The sequence below is a fragment of the Rutidosis leptorrhynchoides genome, chromosome 2 (genome assembly GCF_046630445.1).
Source record: "Rutidosis leptorrhynchoides isolate AG116_Rl617_1_P2 chromosome 2, CSIRO_AGI_Rlap_v1, whole genome shotgun sequence".
In the NCBI taxonomy this organism is placed as follows: Eukaryota; Viridiplantae; Streptophyta; class Magnoliopsida; order Asterales; family Asteraceae; genus Rutidosis; species Rutidosis leptorrhynchoides.
This window is the reverse complement of record NC_092334.1, coordinates 570,278,798-570,299,803: the sequence shown is the minus strand read 5'-3', so window position 1 is coordinate 570,299,803 and position 21,006 is coordinate 570,278,798. Positions and strand designations below refer to the sequence as shown.

The window sequence follows — 21,006 nt, the reverse complement described above, 5'->3', positions numbered from 1 at the left end:
ATTAATAACTTATCCGCATCTATTATATTTGATACTGGTGCCGATAGAAGTTACGTGAGTAGAGGCTTTTACGCTAAATTGAATTGTTCATCATTACCTCTAGATGCTAAGTACATGATTGAGTTAGCTAATGGTAAACTAATTAAAGCCGATAAAATTTGCCGTGATTGTAAAATAAATTTAGCCGGAGAAACATTTAAGATTGATTTGATACCCGTAGAATTAGGAAGTTTTGATGTAATAGTTGGCATGGACTGGATGTCCAAAATAGGAGCTGAAGTTGTGTGCGCCAAGAAGGCAATTCGTATTCCTCGTAAGAATAAAACGCCAGTAATGATTTATGGAGAAAAGGGTAACTCAAAGCTAAAACTCATTAGTTATTTGAAAGCTCAAAAGTGCTTGAAGAAAGGGTGCTATGCTATCTTAGCACATGTTAATAAAGTCGAAAAGAAAGAAAAAGAGAAGTGCATCAATGACGTGCCTGTGGCAAGAGATTTTCCTGAAGTATTTCCGGAAGAGTTGCCGGGATTACCTCCATTTAGATCTGTAGAATTTCAAATAGATCTTGTACCAGGAGCTGCACCGGTTGCCCGTGCTCCATATAGACTTGCACCGTCCGAGTTAAAAGAACTTCAGAGTCAGTTAAAAGAATTACTGGATCATGGATTCATACGACCAAGTACTTCACCGTGGGGAGCTCCGATTCTATTTGTTAAAAAAAAAGATGGATCTTTTAGGATGTGTATAGATTATCGTGAATTAAATAAGTTAACTATCAAAAATCGGTATCCACTACCGATAATTGACGACTTATTTGATCAACTCCAGGGATCATGTGTTTATTCGAAAATCGACCTAAAATCGGGCTATCATCAACTACGTGTCAAAGAAGAGGACATTCCGAAAACTGCTTTTCGGACACGTTATGGTCATTACGAATTTTTGGTCATGCCGTTTGGATTGACGAATGCGCCAGCTGTATTCATGGACCTCATGAATCGAGTTTGTAGTCCGTATTTAGATAAGTTTGTTATCATTTTCATTGATGACATTCTTATCTATTCCAAGAGTGAGCAAGAGCATGAGCAGCATTTAAGGTTGATATTAGAGTTGTTGAGAAAAGAACAGCTATACGCTAAATTTTCTAAGTGTGCTTTCTGGTTGAAAGAAGTGCAATTTCTTGGCCACGTTGTTAGTAGCAAAGGAATTCAGGTTGATCCAGCAAAAATTGAAGCCATTGAAAAATGGGAGACTCCTAAAACACCAATGCAGATACGCCAATTTTTGGGTTTAGCCGGTTATTATAGAAGGTTTATTCAAGATTTTTCCCGAATAGCTAAGCCGTTGACAGCATTAACGCAAAAAGGGAAGAAATACGAATGGACCTCGGAGCAGGAGAACGCATTTCAATTACTGAAGAAGAAGTTAACTACGGCGCCTATTTTATCGTTACCTGAAGGGAACGATGATTTTGAAATATATTGTGACGCTTCGCGACAAGGTTTTGGTTGTGTTCTTATGCAACAAAAGAAAGTTATTGCATATGCATCCCGATAATTAAAGATTCACGAGCGGAATTATACGACGCATGATCTAGAACTGGGAGCAGTCGTGTTTGCATTGAAGATATGGAGACACTACTTGTATGGGGTTAAATGCACTGTGTTTACTGATCATAAAAGCCTTCAACATATTTTCGATCAAAAACAGCTGAACATGAGGCAACGTAGGTGGGTTGAGTTAATAAATGACTATGATTGTGAAATTCGTTATCATCCCGGGAAAGCGAACGTGGTGGCCGACGCTCTAAGCAGAAAGGAACGAGAACCAATTCGAGTACGAGCGATGAACATAAAAATTCGCATGAATCTCAACTCACAAATCCAAGAAGTTCAACGAGAAGCACTTACTAAAGAAAATATAGGAAATGAAATAATGAAGAAGTATGAGAAGTAACTCGTTATGCGGGAAGATGGAATTCGATATTTTGCAAATCGTATTTGGGTACCGAAGTTGGGTGGATTAAGGAAGTTGATATTGAACGAGGCACATAAGACAAGATATTCGATACATCCTGGAGTTGGAAAGATGTACCAAGATCTTAAGACGCATTATTGGTGGCCTAATTTGAAGACAGACGTTGCAACATATGTTGGGGAATGTTTAACTTGTTCCAAAGTCAAAGCAGAACACCAGAAGCCGTCAGGGTTACTTCAACAACCAGAAATTCCAGAATGGAAATGGGACGGTATTACCATGGATTTCATCACGAAGTTACCAAAGACTGCCTGGGGATACGACACCATTTGGGTGATTGTTGATCGTCTTACCAAATCTGCCCATTTCTTGCCTATAAAGGAAACGGATAGAATGGAGAAACTATTACGATTGTATATAAAGGAAATTGTTTCAAGGCATGGAATACCTATTTCCATTATATCTGATCGTGATAGTAGATTTACCTCAAAGTTCTGGCAATCACTACAGGAGGCCCTAGGAACTCGTTTGGATATGAGCACCGCATATCATCCGCAAACCGACGGGCAGAGTGAAAGAACAATTCAGACTCTTGAAGACATGCTCAGGGCATGTGTGATCGATTTTGGAAACGGATGGGATAAATATTTACCATTAGCAGAATTCTCGTATAATAATAGTTATCATGCGAGCATTAAAGCTGCGCCATTCGAAGCATTGTACGGAAGGAAGTGTAGATCTCCTATCTGTTGGAATGAAGTAGGAGATCGACAATTAACTGGTCCCGAGATCATACATGAAACTACTGAAAAGATAGTACAAATCAAGGAGAGATTGAAAACAGCCCGTAGTCGCCAAAAGAGCTACGCCGATGTCCGAAGGAAACCATTAGAGTTTCAGATCGGTGACATGGTTATGCTAAAGGTGTCACCTTGGAAAGGTGTAATACGTTTCGGTAAAAGGGGTAAACTGAACCCAAGATATGTAGGCCCGTTCAAGATCATCGAACGCATTGGACCGGTAGCTTATCGACTCGAGTTACCGCAACAACTCGCCGGACTACATAATACCTTTCACGTCTCGAACCTTAAGAAGTGTCTTGCAAAGGAAGACCTCACCATTCCTCTTGAAGAAATCCATGTCGACGAGAAACTACAATTCGTCGAAGAACCAATCGAAATCATGGACCGTGAAGTTAAACAGCTCAAGCAGAGCAACATACCGATCGTTAAGGTTCGTTGGAATGCTCGAAGAGGTCCCGAGTTTACGTGGGAACGGGAGGATCAGATGAAACAAAAGTATCCACACTTGTTTCTCGATGACGCAAAATAGGTACAATTTTAAAATTTCGGGACGAAATTTATTTAACGGGGAGGTAATGTAACGACCCACACTTTTTCGATCGTTCTATACTTATAAGATTAATATTTACATAAATTAAACCTTACCAACATGATAAGCAATCCAAATTGTCGAGACTTATGTTTTTCGAAAAGAGTTTTACACAACGTTTGACCGTCTAGTTTGACCGATGATATCACGAACTATACAATATATGATAATTATACGTTTGTGTATATATATGTATATATACATATTTAACATGACCTAAGAATGTTTTAATATCTCATTTTGTATTAATAACAATAAGTTATAAGTATATTTTGAAACTACTAACTTAAGTTTTCAAAACGATAACCATACGTAACGTTATTTGACTTAAATACTTATGACCTATAATGTTTATACATATATCGTATAAGTAATGTATTTAATCACTTTTAAAGACTTAAATACATAAAACAATATAAGTATATTTACAAAAGATAACTATATTTGAATCCTCGTTCCGTTTTCTCAAAGATTTCTATACGTATACCTAGGGTATATGTACCCGTATCATACGCAGCTTCTAGATGTATTTACTATTGGTATATACCAATAAAAATCTGCTCCTTAGCAGCCTTAAATGATTAAGAAACATGTGGAACCAACCATTTGTCAAGTAGCATGAATTATTTAGCAAGAAAACAAAGTTAGGTATCTTTTTTTTCCTTTATAACCTAAAAACGTTTTTATGCATGCACATCATTTCTTCACCCCATTTTCTCATACTTACACTTCCATTTCTCTCTCAAAATACTCTTAACTTCATACTTGATCATCTCCAAGCATTTTCCCCATCATTTAGCTTCAAAAACAACACTTAAACCTCATAAGAAAACCTTACAAAAACACTTCAAGAAATCCTTCCAAGAACACCAACTTACTTCCAATCTTTCATCCACTTCCATCACCCTTTTGGTTCTAGGTTCTTACTCCTCTTTTACAACAACCTTGTCCAAGGAACTTGAGGTAGAATCTATGTTCATAACCTTATTCGATTCATATATATATATAGCTATCTTATTTTGTGGTATAAAATTTTAACAACAAGAACATAATTTGAATGTTTTCAAACTTGTTTGCAAACTAAATAGATCCTTCTAACTTAACTTTTAAAATACTTCAAGACCTGTAATATAACTTAAATATATGCTAATTTAACAAGGTATAACTTGGTTTTTCAAAGATTATCTTAAAAACTGTTTTTACGACGTCGGAGTGCCACCGAGGGCTGTTTTGGGTTGGATTATTAAAAACCATCTTAAACTTTGAATTGGAGGTTTATTTTCTGGAAAAATGATTTTTACTATGAATATGATAACACATAAAAATTTCATGATTTAACTCAAAGTATAAGTATTTTTAGAAAAATAATCATTTAAGGTTGTTTACATGATGGAAAATGATTAACTTCATAAGTTTCACTAAAGTTTGACCTATGCCGTGTGATTTTGAATACAAACTAAGGTATTTACAGTTCATAGTCTTAAAGAGGGACTCGATCCAAGGAGATGGCAAGTTGAATCAACGAAAACGGAGTTGTAACGAAGAAACTATGACCGAAACAAAATGGATATCCAAGACTAGTTTAGCCACGAAAATAATTGGAAAAAAATTAAATAAATCACATCTTTTTAAGTTAACATGATATTTTATATATATGTACTTATAATTCAATTTTATATGGTTCAGGATCACCCGTAAACAACACGAGAAGATTAATCATAAGATCCCATGATTGTACGCAACACGTCATTTGACAACACCGGTACTTTATGTACGCAACACGTCATTTGACAACACCGGTACCGTGGGTCAAGATTAATCTCGACCAATACATATACGATGTGGTTTTATTTATTTCGTTGGGGGTTTTATTTATTTCATTGCGGGTATATTAAACAGCTAAAAATGAACCATTAAAATTGAATTACTAACAACGAACTGCTAACTACGGACTAAGGAATTATTCAAAGTATTAAAAGTATAACAAGTATATTATATATGGATAGGTTCGTGATATCAACCGGAGACCAAGTCAAATTATATATATATCTTCAAGACGAAAGTGAGTATATAGTCCCACTTTTAAACTCTAAATATTTCGGGATGAGAATACATGTATTTTATGTTTTATGTTATGGACACAAGTAACTGAAAAATATATTCTACATTGAGTTGTACCACTGGCATACTTCCCTGTAGCTTGGTAACTGTTATTTACAGCGGTATTGTAAACGCGAATCCTGTTGATAGATCTATCGGGCCTGACAACCCCAACCGGACTGGACGACCAGTATTCAACGGTTGCACAGTACTTCGTTTCGTGACTACACTTGGTACGGTGTAGTAAGATTTCATAATAAAGGGAATATGCGACGTGATTAAATGTTAAGTATGGTTACCAAGTGCTCAACCACTTAGAATATTTTTATTAAACTGTTTATATACGAAATCTTGTGGTCTATATATATATATATATTGCTGCCGGCATTAAACCTATATCTCACCAACTTTATGTTGACCTTTTAAAACATGTCTATTCTCAGGTGATTACTAAAGCTTCCGCTGCATTATGTTGAATTTGAGCAGGATCTTGCGTACGCATATTTGTGTCAAAAATAAAACTGCATACCCAAGGATTTGTGTTGTAAAATATGCTCGAAATCGTGTTGTTATCATTATATGTAAAGTTTGTAAGTCGAAGATTATCGCTAAACGATAATCATCTTTTTATTGTCTAAAGCTTGTAACAAAAATAATGGTTATGGTTTGTAATGTATAATATATGCAGTTTCTCTTTTAAAAATGTCGCATATAGAGGTCAATACCTCGCAATGAAATCATACGTTATCTAACACGTTCTTATGGTTAAGGACGGGTTATGACAGCGCCGTTTGAAGCACTTTATGGTAGAAAGTGCAGGTCTCCGATTTGTTGGAGTGAAGTGGGGGATAGACAGATTACGGGTCCGGAGATTATACAAGAAACTACCGAGAAGATCATCCAAATTCAACAACGGTTGAAAACCGCTCAAAGTCGACAAAAGTGCTACGCTGACATTAAAAGAAAAGATATAGAATTTGAAATTGGAGAGATGGTCATGCTTAAAGTTGCACCTTGGAAAGGCGTTGTTCGATTTGGTAAACGAGGGAAATTAAATCCAAGGTTTATTGGACCATTCAAGATTATTGATCGTGTCGGACCAGTAGCTTACCGACTTGAGTTACCTCAACAACTCGCAGCTGTACATAACACTTTCCACGTCTCGAATTTGAAGAAATGTTTTGCTAAAGAAGATCTCACTATTCCGTTAGATGAAATCCAAATCAATGAAAAACTTCAATTCATCGAAGAACCCGTCGAAATAATGGATCGTGAGGTTAAAAGACTTAAGCAAAACAAGATACCAATTGTTAAGGTTCGATGGAATGCTCGTAGAGGACTCGAGCTCACCTGGGAGCGTGAAGATCAGATGAAGAAGAAATACCCGCATCTATTTCCAGAAGATTCGTCAACACCTCCAACTGCTTAAAATTTCGGGACGAAATTTATTTAACGGGTAGGTACTGTAGTGACCAGAACTTTTCCATGTTTATAAATATTAATTGAGATTGATATTTACATGATTAAATGTTTCCAACATGTTAAGCAATCAAACTTGTTAAGACTTGATTAATTGAAATATGTTTCATATAGACAATTGACCACCCAAGTTGACCGGTGATTCACGAACGTTAAAACTTGTAAAAACTATATGATGACATATATATGGATATATATATAGTTAACATGATAATATGATAAGTAAACATATCATTAAGTATATTAATAATGAACTACATATGTAAAAACAAGACTACTAACTTAATGATTTTTAAAGGAGACATATATGTAACGATTATCGTTGTAAAGACATTTAATGTATATATATCATATTAAGAGATATTCATACATGATAATATCATGATAATATAATAATTTAAAATCTCATTTGATATTATAAACATTGGGTTAACAACATTTAACAAGATCGTTAACCTAAAGGTTTCAAAACAACACTTACATGTAACGACTAACGATGACTTAACGACTTAGTTAAAATGTATATACATGTAGTGTTTTAATATGTATTTATACACTTTTAAAAGACTTCAATACACTTATCAAAATACTTCTACTTAACAAAAATGCTTACAATTACATCCTCGTTCAGTTTCATCAACAATTCTACTCGTATGCACCCGTATTCGTACTCGTACAATACACAGCTTTTAGATGTATGTACTATTGGTATATACACTCCAATGATCAGCTCTTAGCAGCCCATGTGAGTCACCTAACACATGCGGGAACCATAATTTGGCAACTAGCATGAAATATCTCATAAAATTACAAAAATATGAGTAATCATTCATGACTTATTTACGTGAAAACAAAATTACATATCCTTTATATCTAATCCATACACCAACGACCAAAAACACCTACAAACACTTTCATTCTTCAATTTTCTTCATCTAATTAATCTCTCTCAAGTTCTATCTTCAAGTTCTAAGTGTTCTTCATATATTCTACAAGTTCTAGTTACATAAAATCAAGAATACTTTCAAGTTTGCTAGCTCACTTCCAATCTTGTAAGGTGATCATCCAACCTCAAGAAATCTTTGTTTCTTACAGTAGGTTATCATTCTAATATAAGGTAATAATCATATTCAAACTTTGGTTCAATTTCTATAACTATAACAATCTTATTTCAAGTGATGATCTTACTTGAACTTGTTTTCGTGTCATGATTCTGCTTCAAGAACTTCGAGCCATCCAAGGATCCGTTGAAGCTAGATCCATTTTTCTCTTTTCCAGTAGGTTTATCCAAGGAACTTAAGGTAGTAATGATGTTCATAACATCATTCGATTCATACATATAAAGCTATCTTATTCGAAGGTTTAAACTTGTAATCACTAGAACATAGTTTAGTTAATTCTAAACTTGTTCGCAAACAAAAGTTAATCCTTCTAACTTGACTTTTAAAATCAACTAAACACATGTTCTATATCTATATGATATGCTAACTTAATGATTTAAAACCTGGAAACACGAAAAACACCGTAAAACCGGATTTACGCCGTCGTAGTAACACCGCGGGCTGTTTTGGGTTAGTTAATTAAAAACTATGATAAACTTTGATTTAAAAGTTGTTATTCTGAGAAAATGATTTTTATTATGAACATGAAACTATATCCAAAAATTATGGTTAAACTCAAAGTGGAAGTATGTTTTCTAAAATGGTCATCTAGACGTCGTTCTTTCGACTGAAATGACTACCTTTACAAAAACGACTTGTAACCTATTTTTCCGACTATAAACCTATACTTTTTCTGTTTAGATTCATAAAATAGAGTTCAATATGAAACCATAGTAATTTGATTCACTCAAAACGGATTTAAAATGAAGAAGTTATGGGTAAAACAAGATTGGATAATTTTTCTCATTTTAGCTACATGAAAATTGGTAACAAATCTATTCCAACCATAACTTAATCAACTTGTATTGTATATTATGTAATCTTGAGATACCATAGACACGTATACAATGTTTCGACCTATCATGTCGACACATCTATATATATTTCGGAACAACCATAGACACTCTATATGTGAATGTTGGAGTTAGCTATACAGGGTTGAGGTTGATTCCAAAATATATATAGTTTGAGTTGTGATCAATACTGAGATACGTATACACTGGGTCGTGGATTGATTCAAGATAATATTTATCGATTTATTTCTGTACATCTAACTGTTGACAACTAGTTGTAGGTTACTAACGAGGACAGCTGACTTAATAAACTTAAAACATCAAAATATATTAAAAGTGTTGTAAATATATTTTGAACTTACTTTGATATATATGTATATATTGTTATAGGTTCGTGAATCAACCAGTGGCCAAGTCTTACTTCCCGACGAAGTAAAAATCTGTGAAAGTGAGTTATAGTCCCACTTTTAAAATCTAATATTTTTGGGATGAGAATACATGCAGGTTTTATAAATGATTTACAAAATAGACACAAGTACGTGAAACTACATTCTATGGTTGAATTATCGAAATCGAATATGCCCCTTTTTATTAAGTCTGGTAATCTAAGAATTAGGGAACAGACACCCTAATTGACGCGAATCCTAAAGATAGATCTATTGGGCCTAACAAACCCCATCCAAAGTACCGGATGCTTTAGTACTTCGAAATTTATATCATATCCGAAGGGTGTACCGGAATGATGGGGATATTCTTATATATGCATCTTGTTATTGTCGGTTACCAGGTGTTCACCATATGAATGATTTTTATCTCTATGTATGGGATGTGTATTGAAATATGAAATCTTCTGGTCTATTATTATGATTTGATATATATAGGTTAAACCTATAACTCACCAACATTTTTGTTGACGTTTAAAGCATGTTTATTCTCAGGTGAATACTAAGAGCTTCCGCTGTTGCATACTAAAATAAGGACATGATTTGGAGTCCATGTTTGTATGATATTGTGTAAAAACTGCATTCAAGAAACTGATTTCGATGTAACATATTTGTATTGTAAACCGTTATGTAATGGTCGTGTGTAAACAGGATATTTTAGATTATCATTATTTGATAATCTACGTAAAGCTTTTTAAACCTTTATTTATGAAATAAAGGTTATGGTTTGTTTTAAAAATGAATGCAGTCTTTGAAAAACGTCTCATATAGAGGTCAAAACCTCGCAACGAAATCAATTAATATGAAACGTTTTTAATCAATAAGAACGGGACATTTCAGTGTGTAAACAGGATATTTTAGATTATCATTATTTGATAATCTACGTAAAGCTTTTTAAACCTTTGTTGATGAAATAAAGGTTATGGTTTGTTTTAAAATAAATGCAGTCTTTGAAAAACGTCTCATATAGTGGTCAAAACCTCGCAACGAAATCAATTAATATGGAACGTTTTTAATCAATAAGAACGGGACATTTCAGTTGGTATCCGAGCGTTGGTCTTAGAGAACCAGAATTTTGCATTAGTGTGTCTTATCGAGTTTGTTAGGATGCATTAGTGAGTCTGGACTTTGACCGTGTTTACTTGAAAAATGATTGCTTAACAAATTTTGTTGGAAACTATATATTTTTAACATGTGAATATTATGTGATATATTAATCTCTTAACGCGTTTGATATTATGTGATAGATGTCTACCTCTAGAACAAGTCCCATTGACTCACCTAATAATAATGAAGAGTCAAATGTAAATTGGAATGATTCGTGGACTGATTCACAAGTTCCCGAAGAGGAACCGGAAGAAGAGTCGGAACCGGAAGAAGAATCGGAACCGGATGAAGAAATAGAATCGGTGGGGGAAATAATAAAACGGTTAAGTAAAATAAAATCCTCAACCAACCGACCAAGGTTAATTATGGTCAATGGTGTTACCGCCAAGGAAGCAAAATATTGGGAGGATTACCAATTCTCCGATGAATCGGATTCCGACGAGTATTCCGATGATGTTATAGAAATTACCCCAACTGAATTTAAAAAGGCAAAAGAAAATAATAAGGGAAAGGGCATAAAAATAGAGAAATCTAATTCCAACCCCGATAAACTTTATATGTATCGACAACCCCCGAAGTCCTTAAGTTGTAACAATGACCCGGGAACCTCTAAACCACCAGGTTTTTCTAAACCAATGTGGAAAATGACGGCTCGTATTAGGGGAACATCATATATCCCTAGAAACTTGGCAAAACGAACCAAAACTGAAGAAGAAGAAACAAGCGAGTCGGAATAAGATAGTTGTATTCGTGTGGTGTAATATATGTAATATAGTGTGCTTATGCTTTATGATATATGTAAAAATTGCTTGTATTAATAAGTATTTTTTTTATGAATCTAACTCTTGTCTATTTTACAGTAAAAAAACACAAAATGGATAGAGAACCCAATATTTTAAGAGACCTACCCGGAGACATGATTGATGAAATCTTGTCTAGAGTCGGTCAGAATTTTTCGGCACAACTATTTAAGGCGAGATCAGTTTGTAAGACATTCGAAGAACGTTCCAAGAATGCCTTGGTTTATAAAAGGCTTTCGTTCGAAAGATGGGGGATATCACATTGGGAAATCCATAAGTTACGATGTGTTTACTTTGATGCATATATTGCGGGGAACCCAAATGCTATTTTACGCAATGGGTTAAGAAATTATTTTGACTCAATATATCCGAATATTGGACTTCGTGATTTAGAAAAAGCGGCTAACATGCAACATAAATAAGCATGTTATGCTTACAGATTAGTAATGTTCGCTTCTCACCAAAGTGAGAACAAGAACATCGGGCTACAACTATTAAACAAAACGTTCCCACAAGTGACGGAGTTGGTAATTGGGGTAAGAAATGAGGTTTTTAGATTGTTACGGGACTGTTGGACATTACGTAACCCTCGTCCCTTTGACGACGTTACAACACGCTGTCTTATCAACGGCCATAACGGTTATGTTCCACAAGACCAAGGATGGGAAGTAATCCTAGTAAAACCAGAATGCATGACTTGTTTCTGGACGTATGAATTACGTGTCTTTATTGCCTTTGCTGAACGACTTGTGTACTAGCTATAATTATCTTCACAACCATCTTGTATCAAATTTATTGTGTTCTATATTTCATGCTATATGTAAAATAAGCGGTATTGTAAGTTTGTAAAATATTGTGTAAAAGTTTGAACGCGAAATATTATTATAATCAGTTTTTCATATAGAATTGTAGTAGTTGAATTGTATATTAGCTACTAAGTATGAACTTAACGGGTAGGTACTACCCGAATTTAAACTTATAAAACGCTAATATGAAGAAAAAGCTTTTATAAATGAGTTCATATTATGCTACGAAATACTATTAACTACTCTTAATATTCTGTATGATTAACTTGTTCCATTTAACTATTTTGAAGGAAATGGCACCGACTACTCGACACACCGTGAATATGAATGAAGAGGAATTCCGTACTTTTCTAGCTTTAAACATAGCCGCAGTACAGGCTGCGCTACATACCAACAATAACCTTGGATCTAGCAGTACAGGAAATCGTGTAGGATGCACCTACAAAGAATTCACTGCCTGCAAACCTTTGGAATTTGATGGAACCGAAGGACCGATCGGATTGAAACGGTGGACCGAGAAGGTCGAATCAGTGTTTGCCATAAGTAAGTGTACTGAAGAGGACAAAGTGAAGTACGCTACGCATACCTTCACAGGTTCTGCGTTAACATGGTGGAATACCTATCTAGAGCAAGTGGGACAAGACGATGCGTACGCACTACCGTGGTCAGCATTCAAGCATTTGATGAACGAGAAGTACCGTCCCAGAACCGAGGTCAATAAGCTCAAGACAGAACTTAGAGGGTTACGAACCTAAGGATTTGATATTACCACGTACGAAAGACGATTCACAGAATTGTGCCTATTGTGTCCGGGAGCATTCGAAGATGAGGAAGAGAAGATTGACGCGTTTGTGAAAGGATTACCGGAAAGAATCCAAGAAGATATAAGTTCACACGAACCCGCCTCCATACAACAGGCATGTAGAATGGCTCACAAACTAGTGAACCAGATTGAAGAAAGAATTAAAGAACAGACTGCTGAAGAGGCCAATGTGAAGCAAGTCAAAAGAAAGTGGGAGGAAAACGGTGATAAGAATCACCAATAAAACAACAACAGCAATTACAACAATAATCGCAACAATTATCCCAACAATCGCAACATCAATCGCAACCACAACAAACGGCCCAACAACAACAACAACAACAACAACAACAGCAACAGCAACTACAACAATCATCCCAACAACAATAATAACCGCAACAACAACAACAATCAGAAGCAGCTATGCCAAAGGTGTGAAAAGTATCACTCGGGGTTCTGCACCAAATTTTGCAACAAGTGTAAAAGAAATGGTCATAGCGCGGCTAAGTGTGAGGTCTAGGGACCAGGGGTTAATAGAACGAAAGGAACAAATGGTGTCGGAACGAGTAATGGCGGAGCAAGTAGTGTCGGAGCAAGTTATGCCAATGTAGTTTGTTATAAATGTGGAAAACCGGGCCACATTATTAGAAATTGCCCGAACCAGGAGAACACAAATGGACAAGGCCGCGAAAGAGTTTTCAATATTAATGCGGCAGAGGCACAGGAAGACCCGGAGCTTGTTACGGGTACGTTTCTTATTGACAATAAATCTGCTTACGTTTTATTTGACTCGGGTGCGGATAGAAGCTATATGAGTAGAGATTTTTGTGCTAAATTAAGTTGTCCATTGACGCCTTTGGATAGTAAATTTTTACTCGAATTAGCAAATGGTAAATTAATTTCAGCAGATAATATATGTCGGAATCGAGAAATTAAACTGGTTAGCGAAACATTTAAGATTGATTTGATACCAGTAGAGTTAGGGAGTTTTGATTTGATAATCGGTATAGACTGGTTGAAAGAAGTGAAAGCAGAGATCGTTTGTTCGAAAATGCAATTCGCATTATACGAGAAAAAGGAAAACCCTTAATGGTGTACGGAGAAAAGGGCAACACGAAGCTACATCTTATTAGTAATTTGAAGGCACAAAAACTAATAAGAAAAGGTTGCTATGCTGTTCTAGCACACGTCGAGAAAGTACAAACTGAAGAAAAGAGCATCAATGATGTTCCCATTGCAAAAGAATTTCCCGATGTATTTCCGAAAGAATTACCGGGATTACCCCCACATCGATCCATTGAATTTCAAATAGATCTTGTACCAGGAGCTGCACCAATAGCTCTTGCTCCTTACAGACTCGCACCCAGCGAGATGAAAGAACTGTAAAGTCAATTACAAGAACTTTTAGAGCGTGGTTTCATTCGACCAAGCACATCACCGTGGGGAGCTCCTGTTTTGTTTGTCAAGAAGAAAGATGGTACATTCAGGTTGTGTATCGACTACCGAGAGTTGAACAAACTTACCATCAAGAACCGCTACCTACTACCGAGAATCGATGACTTATTTGATCAACTACAAGGCTCGTCTGTTTATTCAAAGATTGACTTACGTTCCGGGTATCATCAAATGCGGGTGAAAGAAGATTATATTCCAAAGACTGCTTTCAGAACACGTTACGGTCATTATGAGTTTATGGTCATGCCGTTTGGTTTAACTAATGCACCAGCTGTGTTCATGGACCTTATGAACCGAGTGTGTGAACCATACCTTGACAAGTTTGTCATTGTTTTCATTGATGACATACTTATTTACTCAAAGAATGACCAAGAACACGGTGAACATTTGAGAAAGGTGTTAGAAGTATTGAGGAAGGAAGAATTGTACGCTAAATTTTCAAAGTGTGCATTTTGTTTGGAAGAAGTTCAATTCCTCGGTCACATAGTGAACAAAAAAGGTATTAAGGTGGATCCGGCAAAGATAGAAACTGTTGAAAAGTGGGAAACCCCAAAAACTCCGAAACACATACGCCAGTTTTTAGGACTAGCTGGTTACTACAGAAGGTTCATCCAAGACTTTTCTAAAATAGCAAAACCCTTGACTGCATTAACGCATAAAGGGAAGAAATTTGAATGGAAGGATGAACAAGAGAAAGCGTTTTAGTTATTGAAGAAAAAGCTAACTACGGCACCTATATTGTCATTGCCTGAAGGGAATGATGATTTTGTGATTTATTGTGACGCATCAAAGCAAGGTCTCGGTTGTGTATTAATGCAACGAACGAAGGTGATTGCTTATGCGTCTAGACAATTGAAGATTCACGAGCAAAATTATACGACACATGATTTGGAATTAGGCGCGGTTGTTTTTACATTAAAGACTTGGAGGCACTACTTATATGGGGTCAAAAGTATTATATATACCGATCACAAAAGTCTTCAGCACATATTTAATCAGAAACAACTGAATATGAGGCAGCGTAGGTGGATTGAATTGTTTAATGATTACGACTTTGAGTTTCGTTACCACCCGGGGAAGGCAAATGTGGTAGCCGATGCCTTGAGCAGAAAGGACAGAGAACCCATTCGAGTAAAATCTATGAATATAATGATTCACAATAACCTTACTACTCAAATAAAGGAGGCGTAACAAGGAGTTTTAAAAGAGGGAAATTTAAAGGATGAAATACCCAAAGGATCGGAGAAGCATCTTAATATTCGGGAAGACGAAACCCGGTATAGGGCTGAAAGAATTTGGGTACCAAAATTTGGAGATATGAGAGAAATGGTACTTAGAGAAGCTCATAAAACCAGATACTCAATACATCCTGGAACGGGGAAGATGTACAAGGATCTTAAGAAACATTTTTGGTGGCCGGGTATGAAAGCCGATGTTGCTAAATACGTAGGAGAATGTTTGACGTGTTCTAAGGTCAAAGCTGAGCATCATAAACCATCAGGTCTACTTCAACAACCCGAAATCCCGGAATGGAAATGGGAAAACATTACCATGGATTTCATCACTAAATTGCCAAGGACTGCAAGTGGTTTTGATACTATTTGGGTAATAGTTGATCGTCTCACCAAACCAGCACACTTCCTGCCAATAAGAGAAGATGACAAGATGGAGAAGTTAGCACGACTGTATTTGAAGGAAGTCGTCTCCAGACATGGAATACCAATCTCTATTATCTCTGATAGGGATGGCAGATTTATTTCAAGATTCTGGCAGACATTACAGCAAGCATTAGGAACTCGTCTAGACATGAGTACTGCCTATCATCCACAAACTGATGGGTAGAGTGAAAGGACGATACAAACGCTTGAAGACATGCTACGAGCATGTGTTATTGATTTCGGAAACAGTTGGGATCGACATCTACCGTTAGCAGAATTTTCCTACAACAACAGCTACCATTCAAGCATTGAGATGGCGCCGTTTGAAGCACTTTATGGTAGAAAGTGCAGGTCTCCGATTTGTTGGAGTGAAGTGGGGGATAGACAGATTACGGGTCCGGAGATTATACAAGAAACTACCGAGAAGATCATCCAAATTCAACAACGGTTGAAAACCGCCCAAAGTCGACAAAAGAGCTACGCTGACATTAAAAGAAAAGATATAGAATTTGAAATTGGAGAGATTGTCATGCTTAAAGTTGCACCTTGGAAAGGCGTTGTTCGATTTGGTAAACGAGGGAAATTAAATCCAAGGTATATTGGACCATTCAAGATTATTGATCGTGTCGGACCAGTAGCTTACCGACTTGAGTTACCTCAACAACTCGCGGCTGTACATAACACTTTCCACGTCTCGAATTTGAAGAAATGTTTTGCTAAAGAAGATCTCACTATTCCATTAGATGAAATCCAAATCAACGAAAAACTTCAATTCATCGAAGAACCCGTCGAAATAATGGATCGTGAGGTTAAAAGACTTAAGCAAAACAAGATACCAATTATTAAGGTTCGATGGAATGCTCATAGAGGACCCGAGTTCACCTGGGAGCGTGAAGATCAGATGAAGAAGAAATACCCGCATCTATTTCCAGAAGATTCGTCAACACCTTCAACAGCTTAAAATTTCGGGACGAAATTTATTTAACGGGTAGGTACTGTAGTGACCCGAACTTTTCCATGTTTATATATATTAATTGAGATTGATATTTACATGATTAAATGTTTCCAACATGTTAAGCCATCAAACTTGTTAAGACTTGATTAATTGAAATATGTTTCATATAGACAATTGACCACCCAAGTTGACCGGTGATTCACGAACGTTAAAACTTGTAAAAACTATATGATGACATATATATGGATATATATATAGTTAACATGATACTATGATAAGTAAACATATCATTAAGTATATTAACAATGAACTACATATGTAAAAATAAGACTACTAACTTAATGATTTTTAAACGAGACATATATGTAACGATTATCGTTGTAAAGACATTTAATGTATATATATCATATTAAGAGATATTCATACATGATAATATCATGATAATATAATAATTTAAAATCTCATTTGATATTATAAAAATTGGGTTAACAACATTTAACAAGATCGTTAACCTAAAGGTTTCAAAACAACACTTACATGTAACGACTAACGATGACTTAACGACTCAGTTAAAATGTATATACATGTAGTGTTTTAATATGTATTTATACACTTTTGAAAGACTTCAAAACACTTATCAAAATACTTCTACTTAACAAAAATGCTTACAATTACATCCTCGTTCAGTTTCATCAACAATTCTACTCGTATGCACCCGTATTCGTACTCGTACAATACACAGCTTTTAGATGTATGTACTATTGGTATATACACTCCAATGATCAGCTCTTAGCAGCCCATGTGAGTCACCTAACACATGTGGGAACCATCATTTGGCAACTAGCATGAAATATCTTATAAAATTACAAAAATATGAGTAATCATTCATGACTTATTTACATGAAAACAAAATTACATATCCTTTATATCTAATCCATACACCAATGACCAAAAACACTTACAAACACTTTCATTCTTCAATTTTCTTCATATAATTGATCTCTCTCAAGTTCTATCTTCAAGTTCTAAGTGTTCTTCATATATTCTACAAGTTCTAGTTACATAAAATCAAGAATACTTTCAAGTTTGCTAGCTCACTTCCAATCTTGTAAGGTGATCATCCAACCTCAAGAAATCTTTGTTTCTTATAGTATGTTATCATTCTAATATAAGGTAATAATCATATTCAAACTTTGGTTCAATTTCTATAACTATAACAATCTTATTTCAAGTGATGATCTTACTTGAACTTGTTTTCGTGTCATGATTCTGCTTCAAGAACTTCGAGCCATCCAAGGATCCGTTGAAGCTAGATCCATTTTTCTATTTCTCAGTAGGTTTATCCAAGGAACTTAAGGTAGTAATGATGTTCATAACATCATTCGATTCATACAAAAAAAGCTATCTTATTCGAAGGTTTAAACTTGTAATCACTAGAACATAGTTTAGTTAATTCTAAACTTGTTCGCAAACAAAAGTTAATCCTTCTAACTTGACTTTTAAAATCAACTAAACACATGTTCTATATCTATATGATATGCTAACTTAATGATTTAAAACCTGGAAACACGAAAAACACCGTAAAACTGGATTTACGCCGTCGTAGTAACACCGCGGGCTGTTTTGGGTTAGTTAATTAAAAACTATGATAAACTTTGATTTAAAAGTTGTTATTCTGAGAAAATGATTTTTATTATGAACATGAAACTATATCCAAAAATTATGGTTAAACTCAAAGTGGAAGTATGTTTTCTAAAATGGTCATCTAGACGTCGTTCTTTCGACTGAAATGACTACCTTTACAAAAACGACTTGTAACTTATTTTTCTGACTATAAACCTATACTTTTTCTGTTTAGATTCATAAAATAGAGTTCAATATGAAACCATAGCAATTTAATTCACTCAAAACGGATTTAAAATGAAGAAGTTATGGGTAAAACAAGATTGGATAATTTTTCTCATTTTAGCTACGTGAAAATTGGTAACAAATCTATTCCAACCATAACTTAATCAACTTGTATTGTATATTATGTAATCTTGAGATACCATAGACACGTATACAATGTTTCGACCTATCTTGTCGACACATCTATATATATTTCGGAACAACCATAGACACTCTATATGTGAATGTTGGAGTTAGCTATACAGGGTTGAGGTTGATTACAAAATATATATAGTTTGAGTTGTGATCAATACTGAGATATGTATACACTGGGTCGTGGATTGATTCAAGATAATATTTATCGATTTATTTCTGTACATCTAACTGTGGACAACTAGTTGTAGGTTACTAACGATGATAGCTGACTTAATAAACGTAAAACATCAAAATATATTAAAAGTGTTGTAAATATATTTTGAACATACTTTGATATATATGTATATATTGTTATAGGTTCGTGAATCAACCAGTGGCCAAGTCTTACTTCCCGACGAAGTAAAAATCTGTGAAAGTGAGTTATAGTCCCACTTTTAAAATCTAATATTTTTGGGATGAGAATACATGCAGGTTTTATAAATGATTTACAAAATAGACACAAGTACGTGAAACTACATTCTATGGTTGAATTATTGAAATCGAATATGCCCCTTTTTATTAAGTCTGGTAATTTAAGAATTAGGGAACAGACACCCTAATTGACGCGAATCCTAAAGATAGATCTATTGGGCCTAACAAACCCCATCCAAAGTACCGGATGCTTTAGTACTTCGAAATTTATATCATATCCGAAGGGTGTCCCGGAATGATGGGATATTCTTATATATGCATGTTGTTAATGTCGGTTACCAGGTGTTCACCATATGAATGATTTTTATCTCTATGTATGGGATGTGTATTGAAATATGAAATCTTGTGGTCTATTATTATGATTTGATATATATAGGTTAAACCTATAACTCACCAACATTTTTGTTGACATTTTAAGCATGTTTATTCTCAGGTGATTATTAAGAGCTTCCGCTGTCGCATACTTAAATAAGGACAAGATTTGGAGTCCATGCTTGTATGATATTGTGTAAAAACTGCATTCAAGAAACTTATTTTGTTGTAACATATTTGTATTGTAAACCATTATGTAATGGTCGTGTGTAAACAGGATATTTTAGATTATCATTATTTGATAATCTACGTAAAGCTTTTTAAACCTTTATTGGTGAAATAAAGGTTATGGTTTGTTTTAAAATGAATGCAGTCTTTGAAAAACGTCTCATATAGAGGTCAAAACCTCGCAACGAAATCAATTAATATGGAACGTTTTTAATCAATAAGAACGGGACATTTCAGTTGCCACTTGCACCATACCAGTGACGGTTTTTCACTTCTAGGTATTTGCTTCAAACAAGCCATTGTACCAAATTTGTTCATTTTTAGTGCACTATTAGATGGACTTATTATAGAAGATAGGATTCTTGAAGCTGAAATATTCTTAAAAAAACTTAATAAACCGAATCTTTGTGAGCCTGATGTAGTTATGTATAACACAATGATTAAGGGACTTTGTAGGATCGGAAACAATGATACTGCTATCGCTTTGCTTAAGCTAATGGATGAACGAGGTTGTAAAGCTGATGTCATTGCATATAATACCATCATTGACAGTCTTTGCATAGACCAAATGATTGATGATGCTTTTAATCTTTTCAAAAAGATGGTGTTTCGCAAAGGGATTCTACCGGATGTCATCACATACACCTCTTTGATTCATGGTCTTTGTAATTTAGGTCGTTGGGATGAGGTTTATAACATACTAAAAGAAATGGAGGATGAAAGGATCTCTTTAAATGTGCAAACCTACAGTGTACTAGTGGATGCATTATGTAAAGATGGTAAAGTAGATGAAGCACAAGCTGTTATCAACATCGTGTTTGTAGTGACCCGAAAAATTTTGACTAATTTTAAATCAAACTCTCGATACGATTTTATAATTCCGACACAATAAGCAAAGTCTGTTAGGTTGACTCTCAAAAATTTTGAACTGTTTCATATATTCATTTAACCTTCGACTGTTCTCGACGATTCACGAACAATTATTTGTAAATAGAAATATATATATATATATATATTTAATAGA

General features: G+C 35.0%; 1 pseudogene; it reads left to right on the top strand.

Moving 5' to 3' along the window:
• The window catches only part of LOC139889809 (uncharacterized), a 68,244-nt pseudogene that overhangs the window by 31,159 nt on the left and 16,079 nt on the right, over positions 1-21,006 (top strand).